The sequence below is a fragment of the Peromyscus maniculatus genome, chromosome 4 (genome assembly GCF_049852395.1).
Source record: "Peromyscus maniculatus bairdii isolate BWxNUB_F1_BW_parent chromosome 4, HU_Pman_BW_mat_3.1, whole genome shotgun sequence".
Classification (NCBI taxonomy): Eukaryota; Metazoa; Chordata; class Mammalia; order Rodentia; family Cricetidae; genus Peromyscus; species Peromyscus maniculatus.
The window spans coordinates 125,342,007-125,368,067 of record NC_134855.1 but is presented as its reverse complement, the minus strand read 5'-3'; the positions used below and the strand labels follow the sequence as shown (position 1 = coordinate 125,368,067).

The 26,061-nt window shown below is 40.5% G+C and overlaps 1 long non-coding RNA gene across 2 annotated transcripts in view; it reads right to left on the bottom strand.

The window, feature by feature from the left end:
* Positions 1–1,250: 1,250 nt before the first annotated feature.
* LOC107402159 (uncharacterized) overlaps positions 1,251–26,061 on the bottom strand; it is a 48,470-nt gene continuing 23,659 nt past the window's right edge. Inside the window, exons 3-5 of one of the 2 annotated variants that reach the window (XR_013050820.1) lie at positions 13,719–13,794; positions 11,824–13,354; positions 1,251–10,076 (exon numbers count right to left, since the gene is read on the bottom strand). This is a non-coding gene — a long non-coding RNA (uncharacterized LOC107402159). Of the gene's footprint in view, positions 13,355–13,718; positions 13,795–26,061 lie in introns of both variants that reach the window. The other variant, XR_013050819.1, reaches the window with a different exon arrangement.

Below are 26,061 nucleotides of genomic sequence, written 5' to 3'. Positions count from 1 at the left end.
ATGGTGACAGATATGGATCTATTTGCAATCTTCTGCATGTTGACATCCAGTTGTGCCAGTACCATTTGTTGAAGATGCTTTCTTTTTTCCATGGTACAGTTTTAGCTTCTTTGTCAAAAATCAGACATTCATAGGTGTATGGATTAATGTCAGTGTCTCCAATTCAATTCCATTGGTCCACATGTCGGCTTTTATGCCAGTACCAAGCTGTTTTTTTTTTGTTTGTTTGTTTGTTTTGTAACTATACCTCTATAGTAGAGCTTGAGGTCAGGGATCGTGATGCCTCCAGAGGTTGCTTTATTATTCAGGATTCTTTTTAGCTATCCTGGGTTTTTTGTTTTTCCATATAAAGTTAAGTATTGTTCTTTCCAAGTCTGTGAAGAATTGTGTTGGGATTTTGATGGGGATTGCATTGAATCTGTAGATTGCTTTTGGTAAGATTGCTAATCTTACCAAAGATAGGTTAATTCTACCTAACCATGAGCATGGGAGATCTTTCCATTTTCTGTTATCTTCTTTGATTTCTTTCTTCAGAGACTTAAAGTTCTTATCATACAGATCTTTCACTTGCTTAGTTAGAGTTACCCCAGGGTATTTCATATTATTTGTGGCTATTGTAAAGGGTGATGTTTCTCTGATTTCTTTCTCAGCCCATTTATCATTTGTATATAGGAGGGCTACTGATTTTTTTTTTAGTTGATCTTGTATCCTTCCATATTACTGAAGAAGTTTATCAGCTATAGGAGTTCCCTGGTAGAATTTTTGGGGTCACTTATGTATACTGTCATATTGTCTGCAAATAGGGAAAGTTTGACTTCTTCCTTTCCAATTTGTATCCCCTTGATCTCCTTTTGTTGACTTACTGCTCTAGCTAGAACTTCAAGTACTATATTGAATAAATATGGAGAAAGTGATCAACCTTGTCTTGTTCCTGATTTTAGTGGAATCACTTTGAGTTTCTCTCCATTTAATTTGATGTTGGATGTTGGCTTGGCGGAAATTGCCTTTATTATGTTTAGGTATGTTCCTTGTATTCCTGATCTCTCTAGAACCTCTATCATGAAGGGGTGTGGGATTTTACAAATTTTTTTTTTGGGGGGTTTTCGAGACAGGGTTTCTCTGTGTAGCTTTGCGCCTTTCCTGGGACTCACTTGGTAGCCCAGGCTGGCCTCGAACTCACAGAGATCCGCCTGCCTCTGCCTCCCGAGTGCTGGGATTAAAGGCGTGCGCCACCACCGCCCGGCTACAAATATTTTTTAACAACAACAAAAACAAAAACAAAAATCATCAGAAGACATAGTTGTACCTTTTCATTGGATTGCCATCTCCCCAGTAATGACACAGAGACTTATTAATTATGAAAGATTGGCTGATAGCTTAGGCTTGTTTCTAACCAGCTCTTATAACTTAAATTAACCCATTTCTATTAATTTACTTTATGACTTGTGGCTTTATTACCTTTACTCTGCCCAGTTGCTCTCCTGCTTCCTCCAGTCTGGCTGGCGACTCCTAGTGACTTTGCCCTTTTCCTTCCCAGCATTCTCTCTGCCCCAAAATCCTGCCATTTAACTTTTTATTAAACCAATCACAGTGAAATATTTTCACACAATGTAAAGGAATATTCCACAACAAGAAGAAAGATGGATTTACTCCCTTCTGGAACCAGGAAACCTATTTTCTCCTGCCCTCAAGCATGAAAACTCTAGTTTTTTTGGATTCCAGAACTATACCACTAAACCCTGAATTCTCTGGACTTGCGGCTCAGACTGAATTAAGTTACCAGCTTCTCTGGTTCTCTAGCTTAAAGATAGCATATCCTGAAAATTCCCAGTCTTTATAATCACAGGGATCAATTGACATAATTATGCCTGTCTGTTGTATGTCTGTCTGCTTATTAGTTATTTCTTCACAGAATGCTGACTAAAACACCATTCTTGTTCTGTGTTTTTTTTCCCCTACCTTTTTCTGCCTCTTTTGTTTTTTATTGAGCATTCCAGCTAATTCTATTTTTCTCTCTTTTACTAATATATCTGTTGTTGGGATCTGGAGAGATGGCCCATGGGTTAAGAGCACTGGCTAGTCTTGTAGAGGACCAGGGTTCAGTTCCCAACACACACATGGTGGCTTATAACCATCTGTAACTCCAGTTCCATGAGATTCAATGCCCTCTTATAGCCTCTTAGGGCACTGCATACATGTGTAGCACATACATACATGCAGGCAAAATACTCATACACCTAAAAAATACATATCAGTTGTACATCATCCTTTAATATTAAGTGATTTTTCTATACCAAGTTTGCAATATACATTTATTACAATCCAAGTCCACTTTCATATAACACTACCCTACTTCCTAGGTAGTCTATCTACATTAACAAATAATCCTAATTCCTCCCTCCCATTCCCTTTACTATTATTCACTTTACATTTTTAATATAAGCACATGTAAGTGTAGGTATACATAGGTAGACATAATTGAATATATTATGATTATTATTTGAAACAGGCTATTTACTGATAACTCTACCTTAGATGTTCCTCTTTGATGCTTTTTCTTTATATAGGTCTGTCTGAGTTTCACACCCTTGTCCCTTTTCTTTAAAGAACATCTTTTAACATTTCTTACAAATTCTCTCAATTTTTATTTTTCTAACCGGATTTTTTTTTCACTTTTGAAAGTTAATTTCACAAAGTACAGAATTCTACACTGGTGGAGATTTAGAGATCAAAACTTTAAATATTTCATTTCATTTTCTGATGGCTTACATGGTATCTGAAATACCATGTATAATTTAATATTTAAAATGTTCCACATACCCTTTAGGCTTGTGTCAGAACTCATTAATTTATCTTTTATTTTTCTTTAAAAAAACTAAAAACATTCATTTATTTTATGTATATGGGTGTTTTATCTGCATGTATATCTGCACAACAGAAGAGGGCACTTGATTCCATGGGACTACAGTTATAGATGGTTGTGAGGCAACACGTGGACACTGGGAATTTAACCCAGGATCTCTGAAGAGCAGCCAGTGCTCTTAACCACTGAGCCATCTCTCCAGACAGATTTTTCTATAATTTAAATGCTGTGGGATGTCTTTCTGTATGGTGGGAATATGTGTTGCTATAATTGGTTAATAAAGAAGCTCTTCTGGCCTACGGCGAGTCAGGTTATCACCAGGTGGGAAATCCAGGAGAGAGAAAGGAAGAGGAAGGGCAGAGTGAGGAGTCACCAGCCAAACACAGAGGAAGTAAGATGACAAGGCAGAACTGAGAAAGGGTACATCCCACAGCACTACTGGAGTTTATCTTCTTGGCAAAACTGGCCATTTGGGCAAGAGGCTGCTCTTGCCTGGACTGCTGACAATATGTTGTATAAACTGGACATGCAGGACCCATAGGAAGGTGACCACTGAACTTTGCAATGCAAAATGGTTCTTCAGTTTCCTGCTTTGCAGAGGAGACTGCCAAACATTCTACAAGATACAGGGAGAAGCGACTAAAAAACTCTAGACCTATAGGCTGAAGATGGATGACCCAATGTTGCAGAGGAACTTTGGGCAATTGTCCAGGCAGCCAGCTATCTCTGTCATTTTAGATTTTTGGAAGTTGCTTACAACGCACTTCTTGTTTACTTAGGTAATATTAAATCCTTCTGGGGTCTTTGATGTAGTTGAAAACTAGATAGTTATAATTTTCCTTGGTTATGATAAAAAATAAATTAGCTATGAAACTTTAGACTCACAAATATAGGATAGAATATTTTCTTTAATTTTGCCAAATATAAGTGGACTAGATAGTATAACTGTAATTCTTGCTTGATAATTGTTCTATTATATGTAATTTTACTATGTTAAAGTTAAAACCTTCCTTTTTGATTAGACAGAAAAGGGGAAGTGCTGTGGGATGTTGTTCTGTATACTGTGAGTATGTGTTGCTCTGATTGGTTGATAAAATGCTGATTGGCCAGTAGCCAGGCAGGAAGTATAGGTGGGATAAGCAGATGAGGAGAATTCTGGGAAGAGGAAGGACTGAGTCAGGAGTGGCCAGCCAGACACAGAGGAAGCAAGATGACAAAGCATAACTGAGAAAAGTTACTGAGCCACATGGCTAAACATAAATAAGAATTATGGGCTAATTTAAGTGTAAGAGCTAGTCAGTAATAAGCCTGAGTTAATGGCTGAGCAGTTATAATTAATATAAGCTTCTGAGTGATTATTCTATAAGTGGGCCATGGGACTGCGGGGGCTTGGCAGGACCAGAAAAAACTTTTGGCTACACTTGAAAGTAATAAATTATGTCTAGTATTGTCAAACTTGGTCCCCATCATGTTCATAAAGTCACTGACAACTCAGAAAATTCTTAGGCTGAATAAATATATTTTACATCATAATTTTGAAAAGTATATAGGGAAAGAGGATTGGCTATGAAAACAAATACAGTCTAAACATTGATTCTCAGAGATGTGGGATGCTGCTTGCCTGGAAGGATACAGTGATGGAATAAAGGGTCTATGTCTTGGTCCATCTTGTGTTATTACAGAATATCCAAGGCTGCACAGTATCTTAGAAGCAACAGAAGCTCATTCTCTTAACATTTTGGAGAACATCCAAGATCGAGGTGCCAGGATGTGGTGTTTGTCTTGCTGCAGGTCTTGCTGCATCCCCACACTCTTGGCAGAAAGCAAAGAGGGAACAGAGTAAAGTAGCAACATGAAGATATTTTAAGAGATTTAATTCCATCAGCAAGGAACGAAGGCCCAAAGTCTAACCACCTCTTAAATCCTGCATTTCTCATTACTGCCTGGCACATTGACAGCACCTAAACTGTTGAGTATCATCCAGTCTGTAGGACAGCGCAGGACAAGGTGAAGAAATTTACTTCTGTCTGATCTAGGATGCCCACTTTCTCCTACCCTAGAATATTGGCTCTCCTGGTTCTCAGGGAATCAGTCTTGGACCAGGATTTACAGCTTATGATTCTAGATTGCATAGGGTAGACTGTGGGACTTCCTCCTCTCAGCTAACTAACGTATTAGAGAAACTTTTTCATTCACATCTGTTTGGAGGCAGACAGTTTATAGAAATAGCAGAGCAGTTCTATGAACTCACTAGGAACCTGGCTCTCTGAAGTCATCTGTTCTACCATCACTAGAAAAACCTCTATCCAATTCCTCTACGTGACATATTTTTTATTAATAGAAAATTAGATATAATTTCGAAAGGTCTTTGTGGCCATTTATATTTGGGAAATTTTTTTTCTACTCTGTAGAATTGAAGCTAGGCAGCTAATAAAGACAATTATCTTATTAACTGCACTGAGAAAGTAACTGGCTCTTTATACTAGCATTTATAAATCTTAAAACCAAAGAGTGCAAAAAATTATCTATTTCTCATTTTTTTTGATAATTTTTAACACAAAGAACAAAACATTTCAGTTACCTTAGATGAACTGAGGAATTAAGGGTGAAGCACACCTGAGGAAGAAAGGCTTCATCTCCATTGTTTTCCTATCAATTTCTTATCTATCTATCTATCTATCTATCTATCTATCTATCTATCTATCTATCCTTATTGAAAATATTCTTCCCTCATACAGTACATCCCAACCACCAGTTTCCCTTCCTTCCACTGTTACTAACTCTGCCCCCACCTTCCCTCTCTCCTGGATCCACTCACTCTCCACTTCCTTTCAGAAAAGAGCAGGTCTCCAAGAGACAAACATGATAAAACAAGATACAGTAAGTAAAGGCAAAAACTCTTATGTTGAGGCTGGACAAAGCAACCCAATAGTAGGAGGAAAAGAGTCTCAAGAGCAGGCATGTTTTTATGGGATTCCCATCATTTTCAATAAAATTTGCTCTCTCCTTATGTCACCTCTTTAGAGAAAAAAAATTTTTGAGATAGGGTCTTAACATAGCTCAAATTGACCTCGAATATAGTAAAGAATGGCTTTGAACTAATGATCTTCCTGCCTCACTTCTTTGGTGCTAGGGTTGCAGACATATACTATCACACCTGAGGATAGAATCCAGGGCTTTGTGCATGCCAGGCAAGAAATCTATCAACTGAGTTACATCCCCAACCTCTTAAATTTTTTTAAAATATATTTATTTAGTGGGGGTACACACTGTAGTGCACACTTGGAGGTCAGAACCAAGGCTACATCATTTCTATTCATTAGGAAAGAAGCAAGATTGGGAATGTTGGGTCAGTGAAAGCTTAAAATTTACAGCCTCTCTCATTCCTGACCTTTTAGAGATGTGTGGGGGTCACTTATCTGAGACCATAGAGGTACAACTTCAGCATCCAGCTATTTTTTTTTCCTGTGGCACTGAACACTGAGCACACCTCTTATTTTAAGTAGAGCTCATTTGTTCTCTTCAGGACTTAAAGTTTAATAAAAAGCCCAAATTGAAGACGGTGGTTGCCTCTTTAAGAAAGCCATCCTCGGTTAGCAAAGAGCAGGCTTAGACTAGGTTGTGGCTTACTTTCCTTGGTGGTTATTTATGATTCTTCTGTTATGCTTATTCTAAAGTCTACTATCGTTTGAGCAAATTTACTTTCAACTCTCCACTGAGTTCACCAAAGACAAATAATCCTCCTGCAACTGGCAGGGATGAAGATTAAGCCACCCAATATGCAATTAAGCATATCCCAAGGTTCAGCTGCTGTGCTACAGTTTACATTCATTACAGCCATTTAGCAAGGTTCTGCTGCTTATGCCCTGCTCTGGAGGGGGATTTGTGTCTTTCATTAGCATGCTGGTGCCAGCAAGGATGCTGGGGCATCTTCCACTATCAGGTTGAATCACAGCATTATGAGATTATGGCTGCAAATTTCACCCTTCTGCCACTAGTGGAGCCCTCTAGGAATAGGCCTTTCAAACAGCTGCACCCATTTTTGAATGAAAAGCTGGAGTGGTTGCTGGTAAGGAGCATAAACAACCAGAGTGAGTTAGGATGGTTGTACAATTTGAAATTAGGGATTCTGTTTTGAATCAGGATTCAAAATGGGTGCAAATAAGTATACTTTAAAATCACCAATTCAACTTTCTGCCTGCCGCTGATGCAATGAGGGAGGAAGCATTGCTGAAAGCTCTCATCTTCCTGCCATCATATCTAAGTCAGTCTCCCAAGGAATCAGAACAGCAGCAGAAGCTCTTCATCAGAAAGTCAAGCTTCAAAACAACCAGTGAATCTCTGAGAAGTCATTGGAGCAATGGAAAACTCACCAACTGTGTGGTAATAAGAGATCCAAAATACACTCCAGAGGATTTGGACTTGCACCCACACCACTGTGGAGATAGATGCATCTATGGATGCAAAGCTACACAAGGTACATGGAAGAGTTGTAGAACCAAAGAAAGCTGTGTCAAAAAAAAGAGTCTTAAAGACCAGGTGCCCAATTAACTGTGAAAAATATCATTGGTGGTTGTAGCTAGAGTTTTCCAGCCTGGCCCACAGTCAGAACAAATCTTTGTCACCCGCCAGTCCCACAGCCGCTCAGACCCACCAAGTAAAAACAGAGACTTATATTGTTTACAAACTGTATGGCCATGGCAGGCTTCTTGCTAACTGTTCTTATAGCTTAAATTAATCCATTTTCATAAATCTATACCTTGCCACGTGGCTGGTGGCTTACCTGCGTCTTCACATGCTGCTGGTCGTGGCGGCAGCTAGCAGTCTCTCCGCCTCAGCCTTCTGCTTCCCAGAATTCTCCTCTCTCCTTGTCCCACCTACTTCCTGCCTGGCCACTGGCCAATCAGTGTTTTATTTATTGACCAATCAGAGCAATTTGACATACATAGCAGTTGGTATTGAAGAAGACACTGAAGAACATCACTTCTGACATTATTTTGAACAGTATGGCAAAACTGAAGTGACTGAAATCATGACTGACAGAAGACAGTGGGAAAAAAGAGGGACTTTACCTTTGTCACTTTTGATGAACCATCACCCTGTGGATAATATTGTCATCCAGAAACACAATATTATGAATGGTTATAGCTGTGAGGTAAGAAAGGGCCTGTCAAGCACAAAATGGCTGGTGTGTCATCCAGCCAAAGAGGTTAGGTTAAAGTGATTCCAGAAACTTGGATAGTGGTCATGTAAGTGGTTTTGGTAGCAGTGAAAATTTTGGTTACAGAGGACGCTTCAGTGGTCCTGGTGCCTCTGGTGGCTGCTGTTGTGGTGCAGTATTTTGTGGCAGTGGAGATGGCTATCATGGATGGTAATGATGGAAGCAATTTTGGAGATGTTAGAAGATATGGTGATTTTGGCAATTACAACAACCAGTCTTCAAATTTTGGAGCAATGAAGGGGAGAAACTTTGGAGGCAAAAGTTCTACCTCTTATGGTAGTGGAGGCCAATCCTTTAAGTCACAAAACCAAGGTGGTTCTGGTAGTTCCAGCAGTAGTAGCTGAAAGGTTCTAATTCTTGCCAGGAATGGGGAGCCTAGCATAAAGAAAGCCAGAGAGTGACAGGGAATAGAGGTCACAACAGATTTGTGAATTCATCAAACAGAGTGATGGCAGTGCCTCGAGTCTATAAAGAAGATATGTTTAGACAGTTCTTATGATATGGGCGAAATACCCTTTAGAGCCAAATTTGCAACTAACTGAATAACTGGTTATTTTAGTTTATGTTCTGTAGAAAGTGTTAAGTATCTACAAATAATGGGTTTTACTGTAGACTTTTTTCACCCATACTGTTGACTGCTAAATATAGTATCCTGATCATGATGCTGAATAAATCTCTTTATTTTTTAAATGTGCTATGTAAAGTTAGTCTACTTTGAAGCCAACTTGGTGAACTTTTCCATCAGTCTGAAGTTAAAATTCCTTCAGGGTGATGCCATGTTCCATTTGAAACTTATTTATGACTGTTTGGATTAAGAAGTTATTATCTTGAGAAACCTTAGTGTACTTAAATTGCTATGTTACTGTTGTGACCTTAATGAGTTTCACCATTTAAATCGTCACCCGAACAAAGTCACAGAATTATTTGGTTAGAAAAATTGTTGCTGGCATATCCTATGCAATATCAAAATTGAATGATGGTAACAGACAAAATAATAGAAAGGAATATAGCTTGTGTATCATCCATTGTCATGTGTCAAGGGCAAAAGACACAAAACAGAAAGGGATGAAGAATGTCATACAATTTACCTGATGAGACAGAGTCTTGAGAATGTTTTTGGTAATGATGAAGAAAGGAAACGAGTCAATAAACAATCAGATCACTCATTTAAAGATCTACTAATTAAAACAGGTTGCGGCAATACACACTTACAGTCCTACCATGCATCAGAGAGACTAGGGTAGGCCTGAGAGTTCCAGGAAAGCCTGGGCTACACAGTGAGACTCTCTCAAAAATCCAAAAATAAAAATAAAATGTAAAAACTTAAAATTTGGAATCAGAGAGATGTCTCAGCAGTTAGGCACTTGTTCTTGCACAGGACTTGGGTTTGATTTCCAGCACTTACAGTACCTCACAACTATCCATTACTCTAGTTTCAGGAGTGACCCCTCCTCTTCTGCCCTCCATGGGTACCAGGTACACATGTGCTGCACATACATACATATAGGCAAAACACTCATACATATAAAATAAAATAAATCTAAAAAATTGAAAACAAAAATGAAATACCCTTAAGATATATTAATAGACTGAGGAGACTGAGATTTTGCAGCTGGAACTCTAATTCCATCTAGACCACTGGTTCTCAGCTTCTTCAACAGATGCATGGACACACATGATTTTACAAGCATTCTGTGGAGCTAGAAGTTGGGTCTGGAATCTCTCTGAAATCCCCATGTGTTGAAGTCTTGGTCCCCAGTAGGCACTGTGAGGAAGAGGTGGAATTTGTAATAGGTGAGGTCTCTGGAAGGCTGTCATGTCATTGAGAGCACTGCCTCAATATAGGATTTGGGTCCTTCCCCTTCTTCTCCTTTGCTTCCTAACCAGGAGTTGAGTGGTTTCACTCCACTTCTCATTCTCAGCATGGGTATGTTGTCTCACCACAGGCTCCAAAGCTATGGAGCCAACCAATCACAGATTGGAAACTCCAAACTGTAAGCAAAAGCAAAGCAGTTCTAAGTTGATGATCTCAGGTGTCTTACAGTAACACACACACACACACACACACACACACACACACACACACACCAAAAAAACAAAAACAAAAAACAACTCTCTCTCTCACACACACACACACACACACATATAGACTCTCAGGTTAAAATTACATTCTAGGAAAATCTTTTCATAGATAGGAAAACTGAGTTACACTATGATTTCTTTATGATCCAAGAGATCTTTCAGCTGGTATGGAGATTATGTATTTAGAGGAATTTAGTATTGATTCAAGATGAATATAAACCAGGGCTGGAGAGATGACTTAAGAGTGATAAGTTTTAGGCCTCCTGAAGGTCTCTCTACCTTTGCAACAAACTGAATCAGACCAAATCAGGAAAAGCACAGGTTTAATGAGTGAAGCATTTCAGGGCGATTCCCCAGCCCTGCAGAGAGGAGACAGGGATGCAAGACCAGAAGAACCACAAGAACCCCAAGTCTGTTTTCTGGGATACTGCTTATATATGCCCTGAGCCTCTCTGGGGAAGAAGCTGTGTTTGGCGGGCTTTGAAGGGGCAGGTTTGGGGAGGATCTGGGGAAGGGAGCCAAGGTGGATCTTTCACCACACTCCTTCCAAACGTTCCAGACTCTTTGGATATAGGGATGCCAGGGTGCCAGGGGTTGAGGTGCAGCTCCCACCCAAACAAAAAACAATGTCAAGTTCCTAGAGCCCATGTCATGAAGTTCATAACTGTCTGAATCTCCAGCTCTTGGGGCTTCAACACCCCCTTCTGGCCTCAGTAGGCACCTGCACACACACAGTATATTCTCTCTCTCTCTCTCTCTCTCTCTCTCTCTCTCTCTCTCTCTCTCTCTCTCTCTCTCTCCCTCTCTCTCTCTCTCACACACACACATACACACAATTAAAAATAAAACAAATATTAACAAAATTAAAAAAGATGACCATTGTGGTGGTATTGTGTTCCCCAAAATATTGCACATGCTAATAAACTTATCTGGGGTCAGAGACAGAACAGCCACAATATTAAACATAGAGGTTAGGCAGTGGTAGCACATGCCTTTAATCCTAGCATTTCAGAGGCAGAGATCCCTCTGGATCTCTGTGAGTTCAAGGCCACATTGGAAACAGCCAGGCAGGTGACTCACACCTTTAATCCCAGGGAGTGATGGCAGAAAGCAGAAAGATATATAAGGCGTGAGGACCAGAAACTAGAAGCATTTGGCTAGTTAAGTTTTTAGGCTTTGAGCAGCACAGTTCAGCTGAGATTCATTTGGATGAGGACTCAGAAGCTTCCAGTCTGAGGAAACAGGATCAGCTGAGGAATTGGCAAGGTGAGGTTAGCTGTGGCTTGTTCTGCTTCTCTGATCTTCCAGCATTCACTCCAATACCTGGCTTCAGGTTTGTTTTTATTAATAAGACCTTCTAAGATTCCTGCTACAGACCATAAACCAGACAACAAGCCTTGCATGCCTACAATCCCAGTAGGTGTGATGATGAGGCAGGAAGACCAGAAGTCCAAGGCAGGCCTAGGCTATGAAGCAAATTTGATACCAGCCAAGGCTACATGGGACCCTAACTTACAAACAAAATAACAATAATGAATTAAATTAAACAGACTAGAACAGTACACTCTTTAAGAAACCCAGCAGCACTCCTTCACACAGGGTAGTCTCTTCTCCTTACTAGAATCTTCAAGGTTGTTAAGGACTGGACCCCACCCACCTTCACAATTGCTGTCATGTCACGTTTCTCTTGCATCACCATCCAGCCAGGCAAACTTCTGTGCTGTTACCTGTACTTGCCAGGTTTGCAGCCCATGCAGTTGCTATTCCCTAGCCCTCACCTTTCCCTGAAAGTTCACACTGTTCTTGTGTTTCCTTAATTTATGATTTCAGACAAATATTCCTTGAACACGGAATTTACTATGCCATTACCATCAATCTTCTTGTGTTTATAAATGCAGTCATTTGTTATCCTCCATATGGTTAATAAAACTATCTGAGAGTGGGAACTTTGTTTTGCTCCTCAGCATATTCTTAGTACCTACTATCAAGCCCAAAATACAAAGTACAGAAGTAGGCATCAAGTAAGTTGACTAATATACAATAAAATACATATTCACAAAGGAACCCAGGAAAGAAAATGTGTTACAGTGTTGGGTTGGGGATGTTAGCTCAGTGGTAGAACTTTTGCCTACCATGCACAAGGCCATGGGTTCATGCATGACAATAACAACAACAAAAACTTTGAAATATAACAGAATGCACTTCACAACTAAATTGTGAGACAGTTAGTTCTTACTTATTCTTATGGGCAAAGGGCAGTTTTCCCACTAGTTTTCTGGATGTCTTTCACTTGGCAACTGTAATGTTTAATCCAAGTAAATAATGAAAGTTCATCAAATTAAACTATACCCAGACCTGGGAATTTTGTTTTTACTAATTTAGTAACAGATCTGCTAGTGTGGGCGGGAATGCTGTCTGGAAGTAACCATTGGAAGAACTTGTAATTGCTGGACCTATGGCTGAGTTGATTCCTTTGTAGGTGACACCATAAAGCTGTTTTTTGGTTTTGTTTTGCTTTTGTTTTTGTTTGTTTGTTTGTTTTGGTGTGTGGCTTTCCTCTGCATTACCAGTCTTGGGAGTGTCTTACCAAACATTGCCTGGAGATGGTACATTGACTGTGAAGAGATTATAAGCTGTCCTTCACCATGATTAATGAAGTTCTGATTTCAAAGGTTAACAAAGATTCACTTTGGATTTATGTGCTGTTTTCCCAAGTCATTCTGAACTGACAGCTAAGTACGCAGCTTCTTTGTTGGCACCTTTTATGGGTAGGTGCAGCTGGATGAAACTCAGCCACAAAGGAGATCCCGGTGTTATCATTAATGGAGACTCTGTGTAACAGATGTTGTCTACACATTAGGCAGGCTGCTTAATTTGTCTCTTGCAAACACGAAGCCTCTTGAAATTATAATGTACTACACACACTGTCTGAAGATTTCCATTCTTTTGTAACACAATCCTTCAGGAAGAGCAGCATGTATAATTCAAAGAACAAAAGAGGAACTCAAATGAAGAAATGCTATGTTCTTAACATCTGTGTTCATCATGATTACAATGAAGAAAATGAGGGAAAGACATTATGGGGAACACATGTGATAAAAACAGAAGTCCGAATGACTAGGTGCTGAGCAGGTGACGAGATGGGTTCTGCCTCCCGTGGTCCCAAATGCGGCTCCATTAACTTACAGCTTGGGATAAATAGAACAGGTGACAAAGAGTTAGAAATTTCGTGTATAATCTTAGGCAAAAGATTTCATTCCTCCCAACATCTGATTATGTCTGTCTTATTTTTAGGCAAAGAGCTAGTCATTTGCTAAGTACAGTGAGCTCCAGTTTTCCACAAAACCCTCTCCCACAGTAATGGTACCATATACAACATTTTTCTCTTTGGTTTTTTAAATAAAAATACATGTAAGTTCCATATGTATTTTTGGAATAGCTAAGGATATTATATGTATCATAAAATTCATCACTTCCATGTTTCCCTCACTAAATAAAAAGCAACCTTCATAAAACCGTAAAAAGGTTGTAGGCAGGTGTGTTGGTACATACCTGTAATCATACCACTTGAAATGCTGAAGCAGGGGGATCAAGAACTCTAAGTCAGACTGATCTATATAGTGGGAGCCTGCAAAGAATAAAGTTGTATATGAAGAAATTACACAGTTTGAAAACTTAATCAAAAGCTTAAAAATATTTAAGCATCATGACCCCAAACTTCACCTTTGAAAATATATTCCTAATAGTTTAAAATAATAAAAAACTAGGTCACAAAATTAAATTTTAACGGCATAAGAGGAATCAATGACACATTCTTATGTTATATCACTTGAAATAAATTATTACCTAATAAAAGACTCTCTCGCCATTAAGACTATGGATATAAGACCACATAATAACATGACATTTATATTTCATTTTAAATGGGAATAGTGAAAAATTTTATATAAGTACAATGATACATAACTTTGAAAATAAGAATACAAAAAAATTATAAGACAACATACAATAAAGTTAAATATTTTGTCTAAAAAGGTGGCTATTGAATGGAAGCATGATATACCAGAAGAGTAATTATCTTCTGCAGTGAGCATCACAGTATTATTTTGGAAGCAGTTCCCCTGCCTACCAAATTATTTGACTATAACCTCATATTTCCTGGAAATCTTGTTCTAGCCTCATTTTCAGATTATTAACTAGACTACTTGTGTAAGTAAAAGGTAAATGTCAGTACCAGTCTCACTTCAACACTGAAAACAGCATTCTTGGTTTTTGATTTAGGAGGCCAAAGTATAGACGTCTTCCATCCTATTCATAAGGAACCCCCAGATCTTCAGAACAGGTGGTAAAGGACAGAAAGGCAATGGACTGTCCTACAATATTTTATATAAATTAAATACCCACCACAATGGTTGTAATGTATGGAAACAACTACAGTGGGTAAGAAAAAAAGGGGTAACCTATGTTTCTCAGAAAGTACAGGGTTTATATACCAAAGAAACTGAATTCCTATCTACATCATGTATAACCACAACATAAAGATGCTTCAGACTTTCAAAAAGAGGAGGAAAAGGAGGGCAAGGTGTCTCTCTGAGCCTGTAGCTCAACAATTCAAATAGTCTAGGTAGCTGCTTGCCCTAAATGTCCCATCTTCATCTCCCAAACATTGGGATTACAGGTGGGTCAGCACCTTTAGTTTTTATGTAGGTTGCTGGGGATCCAAACTTCAGTCCTTAAGTTTGCTCAGCAAGCCACTTGATCCTCTGAGACCGATCCTTCTCTTTCTTTCAATTTTCCAGGTAGTCTATATCCACAATAGATCCTATCCTTGGCCAGATTGCTAGGAATTCTTACAGCAGAGATATTCAGAAATTTTGTAGGAGTGGCCATTGGTAGGAATTGAGGATACATGTCTACATTGAGGCCTGGAAAAAGAAGGTAGCAACCAATACTAGGAGATATGAGTGAACAAGATTTTAGAGGTCAGCAAATAGATCTATTTGAGTAAAACTATTATTAATGCTACCAACAAGCAGACCACTTTAAAAATAGTTTAATACAAAAAAAATTGTCAGGAATTCAAAAGAACAGACAATGAATGTTCATATTGCTCACCACTCAGTTTACATATTTACCCAAATGTTGCCACATTTGTTTCATCTATTGTTTTCCTTTTTTTTCCTTGCTAAAATGTTTTAAAGCAAATTCTGAGTGTGTGGTTTCTCCCTGTGGATATTTTCTTACATAACTGTAATGTCCTGGTCACATTGTTGAATAAATCATTGTTTTGCATCAAGTAAGGGCAGAGTGGAGCTGAAGGCATGACATAGAAGGAAGCATGTTTCTGGAGCCATGCTGTGTAGGGGTCTACACGAGACAGAAACCTTTTAAGGTCTGCCCTCTAAGGCAACTCTCTTGCCCCAACCCCAGACAAGCCTGATTATTCAATACTCATTCTATAGCCATGCTGCCCCTATTGCTCCCAATTTTTTCTTTTTAAAAATTGTCTTGTTCAAATCTGGAGTTTAAAGCCATCATTTTGAAATTACTGAGAATAAGTAACTATTGGATGCTAAATGAGTTATCTATATCACTCCATCCCAGGCTCAAGGAACATAGTGGAAAAAAAGGGCAGAACTGTGAGAGAAAGAAAGAGGATGGAGGACAGTTATATGAAACACTGAATATGGAATGACTATCACAATCTCAAACACAGCAGCTATGACTACACATATGTGCATGTGCACATATACATACACACACACAAACATGACATAGGGTTAGTAGGGAACTTGTTGGAAAAAAGGGAATCAGGAAGAGCAGAAGAGGAAACAGAGGGTAGGTAATGAGGAATGAGCACAATTGCAATGCATTCTGTACATGTTTATAATTGTGAAAAATGAAATTTAAAAAGCCACCACTTGCTTTGGGATGCCATATATCTGACTTTGCTTCAGGGCACATTTTACTCCTTTTTTCTTATGCCTATTGATTTGTCGTAGATATTAGGTCACACTCTGTATTTGCTTCTGACATTTATAAAGCTTGTTTCTCCATTTCCTGGATTTTCTATAGCTGATGTATGTGATAATGTGGTGATACTGTGTTCCCCAAAATATTGTACACCCTAATAAACTTATCTGGGGTCAGAGAACAGAACAGCCACTAGATAGAGACGCCAAAAAATGGTGGCACACATGCCTTTAATCCTATCACTTAGGAGGCAGAGATCCATCCGGAACTCTGTGAGTTTAAAGCCACACTGGAAACAGCCAGGCATGGTGACTCATGCCTTTAATCCCAGGAAGTGAGCCTTTAATCCCAGGAAGTGATGGCAGAAAGCAGAAAGTATATAAGGCGTGAGGACCAGGAACTAGAGCTGGTTAAGCTTTCAGGCTTTAGAGAAGCAGTTCAGCTGAGACCCATTTGGATGAGGACTCAAAGGCTTCCAGTCTGAGGAAACAGGATTAGCTGAGGAACTGGCGAGGTGAGGTGGCTGTGGCTTGTTCTGTCTCTCTGATCTTTCAGTATTCACCCCAAAACCTGGCCCCAGGTTTGTTTGTATTAATAAGACTCTTTAAGATTCATGCTACATGATGATATAAAGAATTCAATTTTCCACCTATAAAAGTATTTACTTCATCTATTTTTTAAATTACTGATAAATTTACCAATAAGATTATCTTATTGTTGTCTGTATCTATAGTTGTTTAACCCTTTGTGGTTTATAACAGGGCTTTGTTTTCTTGACCACAACTCTAGTTTATCATTTCAAAGAACTGGCTTTGAATTTTACTGAAATTCATTTATGTTTTATTTATTATATTTTAAATATATCATATTTATTATATTTTTATTCATTTATTTTTTTAATTATTCTCATTATTTCTTTCCTCTTGCTTTGATACTGGCACTCTACAGAATCAGCAGGAGATCTGCTTGACTGCCATCAGCTCTGAACCCAAGTAGTACTGCCCAGAACTGACCTAAAAGCCTCCTTCCTAAGGACTAGCTTTTATGGTACCAGAAGGCACCATGCAAGCTCCCAAAAGAGAGAAGCAACCAACAGTCCTATTCAGCGACTCATGATAACCATAAGAATGAAGTAGCAGCACACATACCTTGGTGGTAAACAATAGCTTTCTAGTTGGACTTAAGACAGTAAGAGGGAAATAATGCCTGGTACTAGAAACCTAGCCTATTACCTGGGACTAGTGAATTCATGGATTTTGAAGGAGAACCTGCAATCATCACTTTACTAAGCCAGCACAATTCCTAACAACATTCTAGATATTTATCCTTATGCCCACAGATAAGTGAAGTCCTTACCCCTCATCAAGGAAACTTATCTTAGTTTGGGTTTTTATTGTTGTGAAGTATTGAGGGATTTATTAAGGCAACTCCATGTAGTTAAAAGGAAGGTTTATTGGGGGCGGGGAGGGGGGTAACTTACAACAAGTAAAGGGATAGGTTACAGGGTCCAGGAAAGGTGAAGTGCAGTCCAGCGGTGTTCTCAGAAGAACTCTGCTCAGTCTGCTATCCAACATCCAGGATTACCAGGAACCAAGAGAGTGGCACATCCAGATCCTGGGTCTTAAGGGTCCTGTCTCAGTCCCGCCTCTGGGGCAGGCCGTAGGTAGGCATGACAGTTACCGAAAGCCTCAATGGGGGTAGTACTTCCAGGTCAAAGCTAGAACAGCTACCCACTACAGTGAAGAGACACCATTACTATGGAAACTCTTATAAATTAAGGAGCTTGCTTACATTTTCAGAGGGTCAGTCCCTTATCATCATGGCAGGGAGTATGGCAACATGCAGGCAGACATGATGCTGGAGCTGGGAGTCCTACATCTTGACTCAGAGGCAACAGGAAGTTGACTGACAGTCAAACTGGGGGAAGCTTGAGCAAAAGAAACCTCAAAGCCCACCCCCACAGTGACACACTTCCTCCAACAGACCATACCTCCTAGTAGTGTCACAAGTGGCCCACAGAGGCTATCTAGTGAGGTCAGGGTCAGAGAATCTGAGCTTGCTTTACCCAGCAGGGCTGCATAAGGAGATGATTTGTCCATGGGTGTGTTTACCAGGTGTTTGGAAGGGTCTACACCTGGCTGTATGGTGTGCTTTGATCTTGCAAGGGGGAGGGAGGTCTTTTGCCTCTCCTTTTGGCATATTATAAAAAGCCCTTTTGAATAAAGTTCTGGGTGACTGGGTATTGATCCATGGCCCTCCCGAAGTTATCCTGTGTCTCTGTCTTTCTTATCATCTCTTTCTATCTTTCTACCTAATATTTTGTAACTCCTCTCTCCTTCACCTAAGAACTGTTCAATAGGTGGGGGCAGGCTGGAGCTGGACTCCCACAGACTTCCACAGCCACTTCTTTTGGGGATATTTTTCTTTCAAACAACCACACTTCTCTTTCCAATAGATGGAGGAGACCATTATAGAAAACCACAACAAATCAAAATGCAAAGTTGTTGGGCCCAGTTCCAATGGATACATCTACAAAACAACTCTTGCACTTAAGGCTCAGAAAACATTGTAGAAAAGGGGATGAAAAGATTGTAAAAGCCAGAATATCAGGGAGTTTGCTGTGAGATTGTTTCCTAATAATATCAGAAGCTACATCCATCAAGTCTACCAACATGACTGCCTAAACATGAGCTGAACAAGGACAACCACAGACATGCTAATGTGAACAATGGAAAGCCCATGGGGCCTTAGGCTTACACAAAGAACTACAAACCATTAAGGAATGCTGAGAGCAGGAGACAGTCTTCTCCAGGAAAGAGCATACCAATTGATTATCCAACACTTAACAGTCAGCCCCCAAGGCATACATACAGGTAACATTACACAGACTGAGCAGTTTGTATTTATGTATTTGCAGTTTTATAAGAGCAATCTTGGGGCTGGGACCCAAGTCTGAAAAAGGAAATTCACTAGACCCAAGTTTGCTTCCCAGCAACCACATGGTGGCTTATGACCATCTGTAATTCCAGTTCTAGGGAATCTGATGCCTTCTTCTGATTTCTGTGGGTACCAGGCTGACTCACGGTGCACATACATACATGACAAAACACTCATACACATAAAATAAATCTTAAAATATTTGTGCATAAAACAATTTCTGAACATTGGGTGGTCAAGAAGTAAAGACTACCTCAGACACCAACGTGAATCACCTGGATTTCCACTTGTAGCAAGGTACCCATGCTCAAACATTTTTGGGATTTTATACTTTGAGTTTTCATATTAACAATAACCTATTATATTTTGCTTAGGAATCTGCCAAGCATGCAGAGCCAGAGAGGGACAGGCCATCTCTGCTCCATGCAACATCACCAGGGAAGGTACAACTGCTCTTAAGTGGGCTAATCTCACGTCAAATCAGTATCAACTACAAGCTGAACTGGAGCTGGAGTCAGCTCTACAAGTTGCTTAGGCTTCTTTACAACATGGAGGTTCCATTCCAAAAGCAAGCTCAAGATTTCAAAGGTCACATGTGTGGCATTTTTACATTCTCTCAGGCTTCATATAGCAACTATTACAATATCTTCACTAGTTGAGTCATAAAAGTTCCTCCATGTTCAACAGAAAGTATATACCCCATTGGGAAAGAAGAATGTCATGGTCACGTTCTAGGAAAGGCACACAAAAGGAGATACTGTAGCTATGCATTTAAAGTGCCAAGTATCATTCATTACCATGAACATTTTCAGTTTTTGAGCACTATAACTTTATAGCAAATAAAATAGTTATTTCTGGAGTAAAGAGCATGTATTAACAAGTAGGCCATATTAGTCACTCTTATCAGAAAATTTCATTAATATATAATATTAATGACTATATAATCATTATTAAACATAATGAGCTAATATTATATAAGAGTTTTTTTAGGGTTGGCTAGACTTCAGACCTTAAATACTATGGACTAATATTTTCTTCTCATAGATTAGGGGAGAATCTTTTGTGGCAAATGTATTTCTTTTCCAGTGGCCATAATCACCTAAGTTCTTTTTGGTGTTTTATTACCCCTCTAGTTTAAAAAAGGAAGATGGAAAGTTTGGAGTCACTTACACAAGTTGTTATTCTGCCATGAATGATCAAAAGTATAGTTTGAGCCTGTTTAGCAAAATAGGAAGGAACAGTAACCATGTTTGTCCACAAGGAATAGATGACTATTGGGACTATTGTCTTTCCTCTTCCTAACAGTTTCTGTGTGCCCCACCCCAGGTCTACTTTCCACTCTTCTCTACCCCATTTGGCTTTGTGCCCTAGGAGGCTTGTCCCTCTGAACTGCATAATCTGGACTCCTTTGCCCTCTGGATTCCAGCTGGAGCATAGAAAGGAGACAGAAGTCCAAAACATCTTTACATACCTTAAACCATTTACTTATACCTTTACAACTTGCATTTATATATCTTAAATCATTTTCTGTGTTCCTTTAGTGTGAAGTTACATGTGAAACCTGTACATCCTTTACTATGAAGTCTGTGAACAAGGCAAACGTGTTTGTTGTTTTTAACAAGAAACTTAACTATTGAACTAACTAATAAGCTACCAAGTTGGTTGCAGCCTGGAGGGGGAATCTGTAAAACTGGCGAAGCTATCTGTAGCCTAGTCATCAAGCCATCAGATCTGAGAAGGATAAACTTCACTTGAGTAGGCAGAAGTGTGAACCAAGAAGCTTCTGAATCTATTAAAATGAAAGGAAGTTACTGGCCACCTACCCCAGGTACCCTCCATGGTCATTGGGGATAGAGGTACCAGGGCAGCATCAGTCTTTGGATGCCAGGCCCAGAAGGTCTGACAGACTTTCCTGTGGAGTAGGAACTTGGGGCGGGGGCAGGGGGACTGGCCTACTTGTCTAGGCAAAGCAGAGCAATCAACTCCCCAGTGTCTTGCCTGTCCTGTCCACAGTCTGGACAGGGTCTTGGCAGCAGTTGAGGTGAAAGGCTCACAGTTTTTTCTGCCCTGTGACTGGCTTTGCCATATTTAAAGCACGCTCCAGGTGGAGGTTCTTCTGTGCCCATCCATCTTCTTTGGAGGAGATAGTGGTGCTGCCAGGAACTGGCATGCCTTTCTATCATAAAACACTTTTTTTAATTAAACATTTTAAATGCCATATTCTCAGATCTCTGAAGCATTTGAGGCCCATTATCTGTTAAGTATATCTAGACTAGACAAATGTTGTTTGTTTCTAGTTACTTGTTTTAGGCTTAACTCTGAAAACATATGTAAGAGCTAAATCTGCACATATCAAAGGATTTAATCCTTAATGAGGTGTGTGACTATTAACTTGTATGACTGATAAGATTGGAATTTTATAGCTTTATCCCTGTTAAGTTTAGCCTTAAATAAATAACAATTTCTGAACTGAAGTTCATTAACATCAAGATAAGACCTTTCTGTATGACTTAGTTTACCAAACTAGCTACAGCTTAACAATGTTAGTAAAAGCAAGGAGGTTAGGCATACATTCCTAAATCAGTCTCTGTTATCCTGAAAAACCAGGTAAGGAGAGATCCTTTGTCACACTGCTTAGGTTACCATCTTGCTGCATCATAAGATAGGAATACCTCAGTCCCCAGTATTTAGCTGTGGCCTTGTTTTTTTTTTCTTTATTAAGACATTTTCTACTCACTCCACATACCATCCAAAGATCCCCCCTCCCCTCCTCCTACCCCCAACCCTCTTTCCCAAGCCACCCCACATCCCCACATCCCCCAAATTGAGGTCTCCCATGGGGAGTCAGCAGAACCCAGCACACTGAGCCTAGGCAGGTCCAAGCCCCTTCCCACTGCACCAAGGCTGTGCAAGGTGTCATACCATAGGCACCGTATTCCCAGAAGCCTGCCCATAGACCAGGGACAGATCCTGATCCCCCTGCCTGGGTGCCCCCCAAACAATTAGAGTCAAACAACTGTCTTCCGTATCCAGAGGGCCTAGTCCAGTCCCATGGGGGCTCCATAGCCACCAGTTCACAGTTCATGGGCTTCTACTAGTGTGGCTGGTCATCTCTGCACGTCCTCCCATCATGATCTTGACATCCCTCTCCTGTGGAATCTCTCCTCTCTCTCTCTCTCTCTCTCTCTCATCAATTGGATTCCTGGAGCTCAGCCTGGTGCCTGGCTGTGGATCTCTGTATCTGCCTCCATCAGTCACTGGACAAAGGTTCTATGATGATAGCTAGGTTGTTTGCTAGGCTGGTCACCAGAGTACACCAGTCCAGGCATCCTCTGGACCACTGCCATCAGGCCAATGATATCATGAAATTTTCAGGCAAATGGATGGAACTAGAAAATATCATCTTGAGTGAGGTAACCCAGACACAGAAGGACAAACATAGTATGTACTCATTCATAAGTGGATACTAGATGTGAGGGAAGGGATGGACAGACTGCAACCCACAACTCCAGAGAGGCTAGCTAAAAGGGAAAGACCTAGGAGGGACACATGGATGATCCTTCAAAGGAGAAGTGGATGAGATCTACATGAACAGACTGGGGGGGTGGTTGGCAGAGGGTGAGGAGTGGGGGATGAGAACATAGGAAAATGGGAGGGTCAAGCTGGAACAGGGACAGAGTGGGAGGGCAGGGAGGAAGATACCATGATAGATGAGGACATTATGGGAATAAGAAGTGGCAGGATGCTGGGGAGGCTCTCAGGAATCCACAAGGATGGCCTTAAGTTCTTAAGGTCTTAAGAAGGAAGGCAGAGCACAACTATAATTTATAGAAGGCAAAACCAAGTTTCAATAGTGTAAACATCTCAGTGTCCCTAAAATCAATACCAAATGTATTACTCTTATGTTACAAAACCTGGCTGCCAGCAAGATATGTCCTTGTACATGAATGCATGGAGGTTCAGTTTTAATACTTTGTTAACAAGCATTGTTTTAAATCCTCTTTCATAAACCTTGTTTTCAGAACAAGAAAGGAGTTATCATACAAAAATCCATCCTAATCCAAAATATCTTGGAGACTTGTTGTTGTCTCCTTGGTAGGATCATTCCATATGGTCACCTTTAATCAAAATGGCAGTGAAGTCACATGATCTCCCTCTTCTCCAACCCTACTCAAAATGGTGACTCCCCACATGGCTGCACTTAATTAAGATGGTGGCAAGCTATGTGTTGTTTCCCAGAACAGGCCAATTTGGAGTTACAAGTTTTAAGTTAATTTTTTGTTACAGATTTTCAACCATACCCAATTCCCGTAGCTATTTTTAAATAAAGTAGAACAGCATAAAACAACTTTAATATTATTTATACTCAAATGACATATGAATCTCTGTTATTACATCAGATTCAGTGGCCAGAAAGCCCAGAGGCAAATTCTGAGCTCAGGCAGCTAGCTGCAATAGTAACCACTGAGCTCTCACCAAGACACACAGAAAATAGTAAACCCATGCATCCAAGACCAGTCAGAAATAAACATGCAGTGGCCACATACATTTATACATTTAACTGAGCCTGATGCAATTTTGTGTGGCTCCATGTATGCAAGAAGACTTAGATCCAGCCACACATACAAAATAGACAGAACTTTTCTAACAAGACAAACAAAACTTCTGCAGAAAACAGACTTTGTTACAAATTACAGAGATTTTAACCCATGTGGAGGGAGAGAGAGAAGGTATCAAAGTAGAACATTGTCAGGGTGGTCAGGCTGGCTGCAAGGCAAGAAAAACCCAGAAGGGAGAAGAAAAGGGAAATGTCCATGTGGGCCAGCAGGCTGAAAGAGCCACAGCCATGTGGAATACAGCAGCCTAGAGCTTAAGCTGTGGATCTCCCAGGCTGCTGAGAGAGGACAGAGAGCAGAAGCCAGACAAGCACATATGTGCCCACATGGATGGTGACACAGGGCAGAGGGAAGCAGTTCTCACATTGTAACAAATGTAAGGACAGGACATTTGCCAAGTTTATGGTGGGAGAGCAGACAGAAACAAATGGAGATCAGGGATCTGTTGCAGGTGCAGTGGGCCAGTAGAATTCCAGCATGGCCAAAACAAACACCAAGTGGGCATAGTGAGTCTTTGGCACCAATGAAAAGATTTTTTTTAAAAAGGCGAAGTGTGTATCTTTCAGCAGGCCCTGCCACTTATGCCATTAAGAGAACACCACCATGTGGGATAGAGTTAATGCAAAAGGTTTATTGGGGGAGGGGGAGAGTGAAAGGCTGTGTTGGAGTGGGGACATGAGAAAGGCAGGCAGATAGACAGAACAGGGAAAAGACAAGGGAGCCAAGAGAAAGAAGAAAAGTAGGGATGCCAGTGACTCAGGAAGTTCAGTTGGGGTGGAGGGCTCAGGGTCAATTCCCTGGTGAAAAGGTATCTGAAGTTGCCACACTCTTGATCAATAAAGCCTCGGCCACTGAGCACTGGTTACAGAGGGAGGGATAGAAGTGCAGAGCTCAAAATCCCTGGATAAGGGAGCTCAAACCATTTGTTTTGGGCATATGATGTGAGACAGCCCAAATCTGGATGAATTTCACAGAAGACAGGCCCCCCCCAAGGGTGACTGAGGATCGGGTTTAGACCTGGCATTGCCCATTTCCAAGCCTGTGCCACAGACTGAAGACTAGGGCAAGGCATCCCCCACAATAGCCTAGGGTTGAGCAGTAGAGGTGGGGGTAGCCTTTGGGAAGGAGTCTCCTAACACAAAACAGAGATTGTCTCTGCTTTGGGGTGGATGGGTTTGCCCTGGCATGGCCACGTCTTGGCAGGGAATTCTGAGGGTGCTGAACCATGAAAGAGGTACCCAGTACCTCTTTAGGTGCTGTGGGATGCCTTTCTGTATGCTGTGAATATGTGTTGCTCTGATTGGTTGATAAATAAAGCTACATTGGCCTATTGCAGGGCACCATGGAGCCAGGTGGGAAAATCTAGGAGAGGTAGGAGAAAAGGAGAGTGGGGCAGATGCTGCTAGCCGCCACCAGGAGAAGTAAGATATAAATTACCAGTAAGCCACAAGCCACATGGCAAGGTATAGATTTATAGAAATAGATTAATTTAAGATATAAGAGCTAGCTAGCAAGAAGCCTGCCATGGCCATAGTTTAAAATGATATAAGCCTCTGTACGTTTATTTGGGTCTGAGTGGCTGCGGGACCAGGCAGGACATAACAAAACTTCCAACTACATTTAGGTGGTGGCTGGGAAACTGGTGACCTACCCCAAGTCAAAAGTTGATCACATCTGGCAGAGAGAAAGATAAAGGGAGAGGAGTGGCTGGAGGACCTGGTCCACTGGATGGGAGAACTCAACTTCTCCTGGGTTTTAGCACTAAGATAATAGGTTTTCTGTTGTCCGATAATAGATTTCTCCTCCAATATAGTAAGCCAGATCAAGCCAAATTGAAAAAGTATAACAACAGATTTATTTGAGCAAAGCAACTCCCAGGCAGGTTCTCCAGTCCCAGAGATCAAGGCCAGAGAAGCTGCACCCGAACTAAAGCAGGGAGATTATATAGCTTGTAGGCGAGGGGTGATGATGTGTCCACCACAAGCTGGGTATGTGCTCAAGTATGATCAAAAGCTGAACTTTTTAGGTGGGGACTTAGGCAGCTGGCAACTTCAGGGGGAAAAGCTGCAGTAGCCACCAAGAATGTGGAACTGGGCTTTTTGGTGCCTTTCCTTTGTTGGAGATTCTCTGAGTGGGTGGAGTTTGGAGAGGCAGGAATGGGGCTTTCCAGATCATGCAGGAGTGAGCTGGAGGTGCCAACTGAACAGTATGTATATGCTTGTTTCTGTTTTATTAAGTAATCTTCAAATTTAATTTTGTTACAGGATAACTCATTGTCTTGGATTTGGACATCAGTTGGTGATTTCATCTCATTCTGGAGTACTTCAGGCACACCATTTGTCAGTGCTTACATTAAGTGTTATTGCTTT